This window comes from Bubalus bubalis, chromosome 11, assembly GCF_019923935.1.
Source record: "Bubalus bubalis isolate 160015118507 breed Murrah chromosome 11, NDDB_SH_1, whole genome shotgun sequence".
Taxonomy (NCBI): Eukaryota; Metazoa; Chordata; class Mammalia; order Artiodactyla; family Bovidae; genus Bubalus; species Bubalus bubalis.
In genome coordinates, this window is record NC_059167.1 from 90,142,565 (window position 1) to 90,156,913 (window position 14,349).

Sequence of the window (14,349 nt, forward strand, 5' to 3'; positions counted from 1 at the left end):
AAATATAAATTAAAACCATAATGAGATACTACAAAACACCTGTTAGAATAATTAAACTGAAGCAATCTGACAATACCAAGAGCTGGTGAGAACAGGGAGCAACTGAATTCTTTCATGCATTCTCATACTTTGTTGGAGGCCAATGCACAACAGTAGACCACTCTAGAAAACAATTTGGCAGTTTTGTTTTGTTTTGTTTTTTTATAAAGTTAAACATAGAATCACCACAAATGCAGCAATCTCACTCCCTGGTATTTACCAGAGTGAAATTAAAGCTTATGTTCATTCAAAACCCTAAACACAGATGTTTACAGTAGCTTCACTTGTAATAACCAAAAATTAGAAACAGTCCAGATGTCCATTGACTTGGGAATGGTTAAACTTTTACATCCATAAAAAGAACACTGTTCAACAATAAAAAAAGAATAAACATTTTTTTTTTTTTGCAGGGGAATAAATTCTTGACACACACAAGAACATGGATGAATCTCAAAAGCATTTTGCTTAGCGAAAGGAGTCAGACTCAAAAAGTACATATTATTCAATTTATATGACATTTTTGAAAAGGCAAAACTATAGGACCAGAAAACAGATTTGGGATTATCTTGGTTAAGGGTAGGGTGAGGGTCTGCTCACAAAGGGGTAGCACAAGGGAATCTGGGTGGGGCTTGGATTCCATATCTTGATCGTAGTGGTAGTTTTAACACTAGGCATTTTGCCAAAACTTATTTTTATTGTATGTTAAATAACTCTTGTTTTTGTTTTTAAGACAAAGATTGTCAGATTGAGCAAAAATTTAACAGGGTCTCCAACAGCCTCTGTTGGCCAGGTGCAAACTTTGGTCAAGAAAAAGAAAGTTCAGTTCTCATTCTGAAAACCCTTATAAAATTATATACAAAACCTCATTAAAAAATGAATAGTTTTTCTATTTTTAGATTGTTAACCTATAGCAGGAAATAAACCCCAATACACACCAGACTTAAGTATACTTTAATGTACCATAGTTTTGAGTATTTTATACCACTGTAAAACATATAAGATTAAGAATCAAAAGAGGTGGTTGAAACTGTCTAAAACTGTAGGAGTCCTTGAATTTTTTCACTTTGCATCCAGCTGTTTTGCCATCATCAAGGGCTAATTTTAGAATGAGTAATCTTCTTATAAAATACAGTGTAATTAAGAAAGTAGAATTTTTTTCTGTAATTAAGAAAGAATTTTTTTTTCCTGAGACTTCTAATTCAGAATTGTACAGGGTGTTCGGTTTTCTAAACCAAGCCAGCAAACCAAGAGTAATCTGAACCATAAATCTGAGGCCAAGTCAAGAAACTTTTAGTTAAAGAATCATATTTAACTTCTACAAGAATTGAATTCCAGCTCCTTTATATCAATATACTTTGAAATGAAGACAAAATTACAAATAAAGTTTTCACTCAATCTATGAGAAGCAATACGGAAATCATAGCATGTGATGGTTTATTCTTTCCTGCAAATTAAATGATTACATTTGCTTTGTAATGCATGTAAGCGAAATCTCCTTGCTTACTCTTGCTAAAGACTATAATAGCTGCTTTCCTTGTTTTCTTGTTCTGATGGGAATCATCAGCAACACGGAACATGTTGCCGCATTCTTTAAGCAATGATGTATATTTTGATGTAAAGAGTCAAACCTAAACCTAGTAATTAGAGCACACTGTTATAGTTTTCCCCATTTCTCAAAATAACTGGAACTGAGGGCACACCAAATCTCCACCTTTTGTTGTGCCGTGTAGACACTGCCACAAATTAAAGAAATTCTTCATTTTTCAGGTCAAAATTAAGCCATCCTTTTCATTCTGCTATACAGGTGAACTTTTCATTAATTACCTACAAAACAGATTGCTGCTGCTGCTAAGTCGCTTCAGATACAGATTAAGAGAAGACAATTTCATGCAACATTTCACAGTTTCAAGTGCTACATGAGGAAGGATGTAAGTGTGCTGATAAAGCTTATATAGTGTATGAGTTTTCTGTTAGACTATTTAATAAAAATGCTAATTTCTAGAATAAATCAACGATCCCACAGTCATCTAAAGTAAGTCATCCCAACGAGTCAATAACCCAAGAAACTTCTATAGAAAAATAAAGAACTGAAGGAAACTAACACCTTTAAAATTTTTTATTTATTTTTAATTGGAGGATAATTGCTTTATAGTGTTGTGTTGTTTTCTGACATACTTCAACACGAACCAGTCATAGGTATATACAAGTCCCCTGCCTCTTGAATGTCCCTCCCTTATATGGCCCTGGAACCATGCTTTTTCTGAAATTTTAAAGTCACCTAATTACCATAAGAGTGCTCCCAGTCACACAATTAAAGTCGTTAGAGAGATCATGAGACCATTAACTGGCTGAACACACTTTTGCGTGGTTAGGAAAACTGTATTACCGAACTGTTTGCCCCTCGCTTGTGACATTTATGGGTACCCTGCAATTTACCCACAGCTACTAAAAAAAATTTTTTTAACTTTCTTCAAGTTTCCACATGAAAAATGATCTTATTTGGTAGACATGGAGAAAAATGTGGAAGAATTACTCTTATTAGGCTGGCTTTGAGTGGGTACCCTATGTTTACAAAGTGTTTTGAGAGAGTCAGATCAGCAGTTCCAATGACAGCATATTATACCGTTATCAGGAGGCACGTGCAGCCTAAGGAGCATTTTCAGTCTATCAGAGTGGCCCATATGTTGCTTATTTATCATTTCAATTTCATATCGGAATCAAAATTGAAAAAAGAAAACTTTGAAACTCAAGCAAGTCATCTGTGGCCAGAGTAATGAGGTCTCTTGCCAAAAAAACCCCCCAAACAAACAAAAGAGAAAGCCCAAAACACAGAGATTAACAGTTTTGAGAATCAAGCTTTGGTTTCAGAGTATTATTGCAGCTGTTTAATTCATTTGCTGATGCGGCTCAAGTATGCAGACACAGTAAATTTTTAAAGGGTTTATGTGCCCTCAGTAATTTTACCATTTTTAAGAGAAATGAGAAACACTAGAGTAGTGACCAAGTAGTAGCAACTACTTATTTTCAGAAGCTGTATTTTACTGACTAAAGCAGCACTTGTAGATAATAGGATTATTTCTTGGCTGTAGCACTATGACTGTATGTTACAAAAACTCTCTGATATAGCTGAGGTATGGGGTCAATGAAAGAATAACATTCCTGGACTTTCCCGGTGGTCCAGCTGTTAAGAATCCACCTGCCAATGCAGGAGACACAGGTTCAATCCCCAATCCAGGAGGATCCTACCTGCCACAGAGCAACTAAGCCCATGGCCACAACTACTGAGCCCGCACTCTAGAGTCTTCGAACTGCAACTACTCAGCCCATGTGCCCCAACTACTGAAGCCCTGCAGCTTAGAGGTCCGCTAGAGAAGCCACTGTAATGAGGAGCCCGCGCACCGCCACTAGAGAGGAGCCCCCACTCGCCGCAACTAGAGAAAGCTGGAGCACAGCAATGAAGACACAGTGCAGCCAAAAATAGTAAATAAGTAAATAATTTTTTAAAGTGAAATATTTTTTGAAAAAACTAATACAGTCTTCCAAAAAGGTGATAACTTCCTTACAAGAAGAAACACGTGAAGCCTAGCAGTCACCATTTCGTTTATTCCATATGATTGCTTAAGTTTTCAAGTGGGCAGCATTCTATTTCAAGGCCATTCTGTTGCAAAACTTTGCTATGTGGTTGTAACATAACTGTGTCTGTTGTAAACCAAAGAGGACAGGGGGAAAAAAAGAAGAACAGATCACAGGAAAAGGTACTTCGTGTAACTTTTCATGTGAGGGTCTTAAAGTAGGTAACTGATTATTAAAACAAAAATTTTAAGTTCTCTGAGCTTCTACCCTGAAGGTTTTCACTAAAGATTAAAGTGGCCTTTCCAGAGACTCTAGCACAAAACTGGATTAAGGACAACTAATGGTCTAAATAAATGATTGTCATCGTTACATGAGAACTGCAAAGACCAACACAATAAGAACAGATGACCATTTACTAAATATCAACAAGGTATGTAGTCCTATGTGATTCCTTTTGAGGTTTCGGGGTTTGAGATGGGTGTTAGTGATAAAAATAGGAGACCAAAAATTTATTATATAAAATAATTGTGTTGTGTTGAGGCTGTTTTTTGGGTGTTAGTGATAAAAATAGGAGACCAAAAATTTATTATATAAAATAATTGTGTTGTGTTGAGGCTATTTTTGGTTGATGGAAGAAAATAAATATGTCTGAGGAATTTCTTTTGTAAATGCCAACCTGTGTGGATATATGTAGAGATGTGAATGTTTTTAATAATGATGATAATTAACAATTATTCTACCCAAATACATAAATTGGTATAAGCCATGTAATTAAAAACTGGGGCAATACATATTCACAAAATGAAAGATGAAAGATATGAAAAGTCCCTCAGATAATTATAGACTTGATCACAAAATACTCAAAAGGACAAAATGGTTAAGATGCAGTTGGCAAAGGCCAACACAATATTGTAAAGCAATTATCCCAATAAAAAATAAAAAAAGATGTTGTTGGGATTGTACTTGGAGTAGAAGGGAAATGGTTAATTGAAAATGAAAGGTCAGGTATTTACCCCTCTGTCCCAAAATCTGGACTAGGATTTGCTAATGTCTTAATAGATTCTCAGCTGTGAATAAGACCAAACAAATAAACAGTCTGCCCGAAAGCTGCCTCATGTGTATGCCTTCTAGTCTTCATCCTTCACAAAAATTCCTTTCCCTGGTCCCTCTAAATTTACAGATATTTTAAATTAAAAAAAAATTTTATTGAGATATTGTTGATTTACAGAACTATAGTAGTTTCAGGTGTCAACACAGTGATTCAAAATTTTTATAGATTATACTGTAGTTACAGGTTTTAAAGGACAAAAGTTTCTCAGAGGCATCTGCACAAGTCTTGAAAAAATTAGCATCATAACTTCCTATTCCAAGAAATTTAACTAGGTCAAATAGAAAAACATTGAGTAAGGTTTCTTAGGCCCTGAATGTGAAGTTTCCCTGGAACTATGAGATAATAACCATGGTCCAAAGGCACAGTTTTTTCATAAAGAAAACACACGTCTCAAGTGTCTTTCCTATTCTTGTTCTACATCTAGTAGACAGGTCTCATTGAAACAAATCTTATTTCATTGACAGTGCACTTACTCAAGCCATAAATCTTTTTCTCACTATTCCAAGCAGTAACAGTGACAAGAACAAATTATTTTGGAAGATATTTTCTGACCCACCTTAGTTAGCAGCATATATGTGTCCTGTCTAAGTGATATTCTTATTTATCCAAATCAGCTTATGGTCCAGTTACACAAATTTTTTAGAATTCTTAGTTCTGAGGACTGAGGTAGGCATTAACAATTTTCCCCAAACTTCCATCTGCAACTATTTCTAATAGACTCTAACCTCCAAATGTGCTTGTTTCAACTTCCTTGTTACTTTGGAAACCCCTGCATATCATCGTTTAGAGTTATTTTGCATTACTGTAGTTCCTTATAAATAGGTTCACTCTGTTCTCATATTAAGCTATGAAGATTTGCTTTATTTTGGTTGTTTTTATACATTAGGACTTACTAATATTCCACAGTTTTTATTTTCCCTAAATATATGCATTAGTTGAAGTATTAAAAAAGCTTCTGTATTAAAGTTTATATTAAGTCTACATAGGCAAAGGGTTGCACTTTGCATATGTTCTATAGAAAAAGAAAACCAAACCTAAGTAAGTAAAATGAAGGGTCAAGTAAAATCCAGCAGAGACTCTCCCAAAGCCACAACCACTTCTTACCCTAATTCATAGTTTCATTACTGGCCACACTTTTATTCTGCTTACTTCTTTTAGAGCATTCCTTAGATCTGTTACACATGCTTTTGGATAATAACACGAGCCTCTACTGAACTCCTCCTCTAATACAACTTGGCCAGTTTCATTTGCACTCTAGGTGTCCTATATGATACAAAGGCAATGTTGTGAAGACTCGGGAATGTAATGATAATAATATTTCTCCTTTTTCAAAAAAATATTTATTTTGTTTATTTTTCTGTGGCAGGTCTTAATCGTGGCACATGGGAATCTTCGATCTTTGTTGCAGCATGCAAGATCTTTTAGTTATGAGCATTCACACTCTTAGTTGCCACTTGTGGGATCTAGTTCCCTGACCAGGGATTGAACCAGGCCCCCTGCTTTGGGAGTGTGGAGTCTTAGCCACTGGACCACCAGGGAAGACCCTGGTAATAATATTTCTACTATCCTTTCTCATCCTCTCTACTTTAAGCCTATCACCACTAATGTGAAGCTACTATTAAACCAGAGTGACCTTATTTATATGGTCAACCAAATACCTTGCTTAGTGTTTTTTTTCAATTCCCTCTTTTGGCTTCACAGGCTTCCCTGGTGGCTCAGCTGGTAAAGAATCTGCCTGCAATGTGGGAGACCTGGGTTCGATCCCTGGGTTGGAAGGGAACAGCTACCCACTCCAGTATTCTGGCGTGGAGAATTCCATGGACTGTACGGTCCATGGGTTACAAAGAGTCAGACATGACTGAGCAACTTTCACTTTTGGCTTCACAGAGTACAACAGACATATTGATGAACTCCTAAAAGATTTCAGTATTGTTCTTATTACATGGAATTTAGTAGTAATGAAAATGGGGGGGGCATAAATAATGCAATTAAACCAGCCAAACAGTTATAACTGGAATATCTGGACTCCATGAGCCATTACATTTTGACCAAATGGCTTGTGTAAGAGGAAGTGACCTTGTTAGCTGTTCTTTCGTTACTTCCTGATAGTAAGATAAAGGCAAAATGCTTTTTTTTTTTAATGTAGATTTTCTGCAGTAATAATTCACTGAACAAAATTCAATTTTAAAATATTTTAAACATTCAGAAAAGTGACAAAAACACATGTACTCTTACAAATTTAATAAATGCTATCATCTCACTGTATTTGTTTAGATACTTCTTTCAAAAACAATACAATGTCACAATTGAAGCCCCAATTTCATCTCATTTCCCACACGCCTCCTTCAGAGGAAGCCACTCTCCTAAAGTTTGTAAGTGTCCCTTTATTGTAGAAATTTGTTCATGTTGCTAGATGTCAGTAGATTCACTAATTTTCTTAGGCAATTTTTTTGGTTTTATTGGAATATAGTTGATTTACAATGTTGTGTTAGTTTCTGCCATATAGGAAAGTGAGTCAGTTACACATATATCTACTCTTTTTGAAATTATTCTCCCATACCGAGTATTGAATAGAGCTCCCTATGCTTCCTATATAGTAGGTCCTTAACAGTTATCTATTTCATATATATTAGTGTATATATATTAATCCCAATCTCCCAATTTATCCCTCCCCCATGCCCCGTTTCCATAAGCTTGCTTTCTATATCTGAGATTTCACTAATTTTAAGTATTATATAATATTCCATTGCATGACTATGGACATTTAGTTTTTGTCATCATCACTGTGAACAATACCCTAACAAACATCTTCATAGTGTCTCCTGGTGCATATGTGCATGGCTTTCCCTAGGTGCAGGAGTTCTTGTTTTTATGGCCAATACACATTAAGAAATAATTTTATATTAAGTTCCTGTACATGCATACATGCACATATCACCACAGGCTGAGTTGCCTGGCAAGTAGATCTGAGACAGAAATTTGTGTACAGGCTGTTTATGAGGGAGTGTCCTGGAATCAGTACCTGCTGGGAAGTAAAGGAAGCAGGAATATGGGCAGAGGTAGCTTTGTGCTTCAACGAAGTGATAACAAAGGCCTCAGTTGATTCCACATTCGCTGCAGTAATTATTCAGAGTCATTTAGAATCAGGGCAAGGGGATCAGGCTTTGATATACCTGCACTGCTCAGTTATTGAAATATAGCTGCACCCAGGAAGAGGGTGTGTGTGACCTTGGGCAAATAGCTCTCTTCCAGGAGACAGTCCTACAGAAAGACTCACCCAAAAGCTGTTGGCTGCAACATATCTAGCAGCTCAGAGAATTAATCATTTAGTCCTGGAAAGGAAGAATCTAGGTGGTGCACAAAAATTCACAAAATAATCCTTACCCTGGTATTTCTGTTCTATTTCATTTGTAAAAAAATAAATGTTTATTATAACCCTTAAATTGATTTCACAATTCACTAATGGGTCATGAATTACAGTTTGAAAAAATTGCTTTAGAGTATATACCCAGAAATGGAACTGCTGGATTGTAGGGTATATGCATTTTACATTTTAGTAAGTATTGTCAAACTGCTTTCCAAAGGGGTTGGGCCATTTGACATTCCCCCTAGCACAGCATTGAGTTCCAGTTTTCCTACAGCCTCAATAACCTTGGCATTGTCAGATTTTATATTTATATTTATATATATATATATATACACACACACAAATACAGTAGCGGGTAATACCGTAGACACTTTGAAACCCATCCTTTGGTGAAAGTGAAAATGTTTTCAATACTGTATTATACCAAGACATACTTCCTGCTAGCTTATCAACTACCAAAAGGCATGTGCATTTCCCTGATAATTAGGTAACGTTCAAATTTTAGTCTTACAAAATAGAAATCTATTCTTGCAAAATAAATCTTTTAATCTTGTGATCTTTTTTATGGCACCTAGAGGACTGCCCGGCATATAACAACAGTAAAATACCTGCAGATTGAAAGAGTGAATTCTATGCCTAGACACGTGGCATTTTTTTAAGTTTTCACTTTTTTTCTTTTAATCTCTGAAACAATGTGGTTTAGTAGAAGATTACTGGCCCAGAAATTGTGAGGCTTTGGTCTACAGTTTTTTCATCTCCTAAACAATAATTTTCCTATGTATCCAGCTTACTTCATGGAGAGTTTAGAATACTGAGTTCTCAGAACTGATTTCATATTTTTGTAATAGAGAAAGCAAAGAACTTGAGGATCTAGATTCTAGTCTTTAAACTCCTCTCACTATTGTATGTTTATGGCCTTGGACGAATCACAAGTAGGTAAATGTTCACTTTTTGGAAAATAAAATGCTCACTAGATGATCTCTAAGGTTCTTGTTCAAAAATCGTATGTTCTGGGTTATAGAAACATGAAGTCAATTTATGAAAATATCATTCTCATAAAGCCAACACCACATGGGTCACATGATACATTTTAAATCCACTTCTAATTGCTGGCCCCACCTCAATCACTCTGTAATCCAATCCATTTAGCCCTACCCTTGTCCAACTGCCCTATATGTTACCTGAACTCCACCCTTAAGATTCTCATTTGCAACTGATGACCATTTTTATTACTGCTAGTATTTCAATACTTGGTTCTAACCTTGTGGCAAATAGAGCCTTGTGCTGTGTGATCACCAGAAGAATCTGAAATGGAAGACTATATATATATATATATTTTTTTTGATAACTCCATTAACTCCTCATTCCCTTTTATCACAAAGGTGGTTAAAGATGAATGGTATTGTTACATACTCTCCTCAACCTGACATCAAGGGCTCTACGGTTCTGCTTTCTTCCCTGTAGGATTCACTACTTTCCAGACAGCATTGCACAGGCAGGCAGGAGCTTGCCAGCACTGCTCTATTGTGCCTTCTCTAAAAGCTATTCTTCCACCTCAGTTCTAATACATTCAAATAAAGGATAGCCTCATCTCAACTTCTGTTTCCTTTTTAGTATAATTTAAAACTCTGTAAATTATTATTATAACATCTAAATTCTATTAAATCAATATGCTGATTTTATTAAATTTCAAATGCAGTTAAGATAATTACAATCAAACTTGAAAACTTGCAGACTTGTAAGTAGAGAATGTAGAGGAAGGATATTTGTTTCCAGGAGATAGTAAAGTGACTGACATAAGGGCCTAAACTAGCCCTAGGAGAGGCTTTGGAGATCTTTATGTTTGCTTATTTCTAATTTAAATCTTTATTATTAAATGTCTATTATTCTCCAAATCTTGAATAAACTAGTTGCTAGAGTTTTTCCCTTCTGAATTAACTTTGTCCTTAATATAACTAACCAATTCATCTCTTTGTATGCATATATGTGCTTATGGACAGCAGAAGCTTAAATGCTTTGGGCGCAGCTTTTTAAGACTTCCCTGGTAGCTCAGACAGTAAAGTGTCTATCTACAATGCGGGAGACCTGAGTTCGATCCCTGGGTTGGGAAGATCCCCTAGAGAAGGAAATGGCAATCCACTTCCAATACTATTGCCTGGAAAATCCCATGGACAAAAGAGCCTGGTAGGCTACAGTCCATAGGGCTGCAAAGAGTTGGACACAACTGAGCAAAGGCAATCTTATGTGCTTATGGACAGCGGAGGCTTAAATGCTTTCTTAAGTTCCATTAAGAGCCTCCTCTCATAAGCCTGAAAGTGTTCTGAATGAGAGGTGTCAACATGCTGGAGAAGAGAAGCGAAGAACCAGGAACAGATCCTAACACCCTGTTCCTCTTAGGTGACATTATGACTGAACACTGATTAACTTTTCCACCCAGAGTAGAAAGAAAGGAAAATAGGAAGCTAGCAACCTCAAGCTATCTCTGGAAAAAATTATCATATTTCTTCTTTAGAAAGATCAGCCTGGCAACAAAGGGAGGGATGGATGAAGGAGAGAAGACAGGAGACTGGGAATCCAATTAGTTGATTGCTACAAAATTTCAAGTAAAACAAAACAAAACAAAACAAAAAAACTGGGATTTGAACTGGGTCAGTAGGAATGCAGATAGAAAGGTGAAGAAGGATATGCTTGATGTTAAGGAGATGGTATCAACTGGTTTTGATGACTGATTAATTTTTAAGGAATAAGTGGGAAAAAAGATGAGTTGATTACTTATAGGTGTTTTTTGTTTTTTAGCCACACTGCCAGCTATGTGGAACTTCCCCAACCAGGGGTAAAAACCCATGCCCCCTTGCAGTGGAAGTGTGGAGTCTCAACCACTGGACCATCAGGGAAATTCAAACGTATTCAGTAGTTGTTGTTATTGCTGTTGTTTGGCTGTGCTGGCTCTTCCTTGCAGTGCAGGGCTTAGTTGCATGCACATCCCCATGGCATGTGGGATCTTAGTTCCCCAACCAGGGGTCGAACCTGAGTCCTCTACTCTGGAAGGGGAATTCTTTACCACTGGGCCTCTAGGGAAGTCTCTTCACAGGTTTTGGCTTTTCTAACTACTGTATGCTGCTGCTGCTGCTAAGTCGCTTCAGTCGTGTCCGACTCTGTGCGACCCCATAGACGGCAGCTCACCCGGCTCCCCCGTCCCTGGGGTTCTCCAGGCAAGAATACTGGAGTGGGTTGCCATTTCCTTCTCCAATGCATGAAAGTGAAAAGTGAAAGTGAAGTCGCTCAGTCGTGTCCGACTCTTAGCGACCCCATGAACTGTCGCCCACCAGGCTCCTCTGTCCATGGGATTTTCCAGGCAAGAGTACTGGAGTGGGGTGCCATTGCCTTCTCTGGACTACTGTGTAGTGAGTCCTACTCAAGAAATTAGAGACTATAGGAGACACAGGTTTCGGGTCAAGATAATGAGTTTACCTTTGAAAATGTTGCGTTCAGTGCACTTGGGACTTATATGTCTGGAGGCAAATGAATATACAATCCTGATGCTTAGAGGAGATGTATAGACTAAAGATGTGTTTGTCTCCTAGTCTGAGGGATTATAAAGAAAACAGAAGTATTATATTTTTAAGCTTATTTTTTTTCAATTGCAGGTGTTTCCCCTTGCCGGCAGTGTTCTTTAAGCTTTGACAATAAAAAGGGCGTCCCTGTTGTCTACCCTTGCAGGATGCATGTCTGGGCCAATCAATTTAAAAAAAAAAAAGACTCACAGTGTCTGATTTGTTTAGCTTCGTGTTTCCCAAATATCCTAGCTGTAACAACAGTGCTGAGTACATGAGAAAAGATGACTCATATTTCCTGCAAGTCAGCACAGATATCCATCCTTCCAAATTATTTGAACCTTTGGCCACTCCCAAATAGAGTCAAAGTGTTGGAACAATTTATGAGCATTTGTTTCATTTGTTGAGAACAATTCTAGTACATCTGTAATAAAGATTCAGAGAAAAAAAAGAAAAGCTTTTCTTATCTTGTATCACCCCAACCCCCATATCCCAAACAAGGTGCCGTCACCATTTATAGACGGCTGACTCACTGGAAAAGACCCTGATGCTGGGACAGATTGAAGGTGGGAGAAGAAGGGGACAACAGAGGATGAGATGGTTGGATGGCATCACTGACTCAATGGACATGAGTTTGAATAAACTCCAGGAGTTGGTGTTGGACAAGGAGGCCTGTTGTGCTGCAGTCCATGGGGTTGCAAAGAGTCAGACATGACCGAATGACTGACCTAACTCCCAGGTGGTGCTAGTGGTAAAGGACCCACCTGCCAATGCAGGAGACATTAGAAACATGGATTTGATCCCTGGGTAGGGAAAATCCCCTGGAGGAGAACATGGCAACCTACTCCAGTATTCTTGCCTGGAGAATCCAATGGACAGAGGAGCCTGGTGGGCTACAGTCCATAGAGTCGCAAAGAGTCAGACATGAATGAAGTGACTTAGCGTGTACATGCATGTGAGCATGCACACACACACACACATACACCTTTTATAGAAAGTCTAAGTTCTCTCTTGATTGGTTCAAATGTCATCTATCCATCACCTTGAATCCATTAATTTAGAATTAATCACTCAACTTCCCTAAGCTCCCACAGCAACAAATTTAGACACCTAGCGCGGAACTTCTCAGTCTGCCTGGGAGCATACTTTGTGCCTTTAATATGCACTTATCTACTTTCATTCCCTTTTGTGCCCAGCACAGTGCTTTGTGTATAAATGCCAACTGAAGTGAATTTGTAAAATGTTCTGAAAATACTCAACCATGGACAATGATAGTCAAGATATACTACATAAAATAACTTCGTTTTGCAGATCATTTAAAAACTAAATGTTGAATTTATTAATAGCAGGAATTGTTGAGAGAAGTAAAAGCATTAACTTGAGGAAGATGTTGAGAGGTGATAATTTTCAAATTTGTGGGAAAGTGCTGACTCAAAGATATGACTCCTCAGCCACAGAGAGGGTAAAGAGAGCAGTGTCTCAGACCGCTGCAGCCCTCTTATCCTTAGACACTCTTCTCAAGTATCAGGTTTAGAATTTGTTATTTGCAACATGACATTTCTCACTATTATTCTTACAAGTTGTTCAGATACTTTGTCTTTGAAAAGTATTTCATCAGGTTTATGGGTTTTTTATTTTTTTTTTTTGGCCACACCTCTTGGCATGCAGGACCCTAGTTCCCCAAACAGGGGCTGAACCCTTGCCCCCTGCATTTGAAGCTCAGAGTCTTAATCAGGGATTGCCAAGGAAGTCCCAGGTTTGTGTTTTTAAGAAGATGATAATCTGACAACACTGCCAATAAATTTCAGTTTGTGGATTAAATACACTGGAATGTCACTCTAACACTTTCACAATGAATAGAATTTGGTATCATGTGTTCTGCTTTGGGAGATATCTGAAGATTTTCTAAAAGACCATCAATTCTTGGTGGAAGGCTTTCTCATCCATAAGGAAGCTGCAAGGGACAGATATCAAGAACAGCTTTCTAGAATACTCTTCCCAAGACATGGATAAATTTTTAAAAAGATATAAAAAAACACTTCTGGTTTAGCAATTAAATAGATTTAACAGGTGGTAAGGATTAGGTGGTACAATAATTGAGTTTCCAGTGTTTTAAACTGTTACTGGTTTCATAGTTTTCCTTCATGGATTTTTCAAGCCACAGCATTAAAAAAATAATTTCTAAGAAACAACCAGACAGAGTTCCAGGTGTGAAAGATAACGTAATTTCAGAAAAGGCATGGAGCCCAAGTTTCTAAGGCACATTTTAAAAACTCTGGCCATGACTGCAAGGTTAGACTCCCTTACGCAAATCACATTTAGGGCTTACCTGTGAGTGCTGTGACAAATGCTGAGAGGACTCATAATGTGACTGTTAAGGACTCGAAGGAACGTAAATGCATTTCCTGAGCATGCAGTCAAATGCTCCTTATTGTCTTTCTACTGCCTTTGAGTATGTTCTTTCAGAAAGTGTTATCTTTGATTAAAAAAAAGAAACATTCAAAACTTTTCAACTTTTTAATTTTGTTTTGGCTGCGCTGGGTCTTGATTGCTTTGTGCGGGCTTCTCATTGCAGTGGCTTCTCTTACTGCAGAGCACGGGCTCTAGAGTGTGTCGGCTTCCGTAGCTGTGGCACATGGACTCATTAATTGCGGTTCCTGGGCTTCAGAGCAAAGGCTCAATGTTGTGGCACATGGGCTCAGGTG

General features: G+C 37.5%; 1 long non-coding RNA gene across 1 annotated transcript; it reads left to right on the top strand.

The window, feature by feature from the left end:
- The first annotated feature begins 3,585 nt into the window (after positions 1–3,585).
- Positions 3,586–12,081, top strand: LOC112587927. Its single transcript, XR_003112455.3, has 3 exons — positions 3,586–4,042; positions 6,998–7,095; positions 11,738–12,081. It is a non-coding gene; the product is annotated as an uncharacterized LOC112587927 (long non-coding RNA).
- The last annotated feature ends 2,268 nt before the right edge of the window (positions 12,082–14,349 follow it).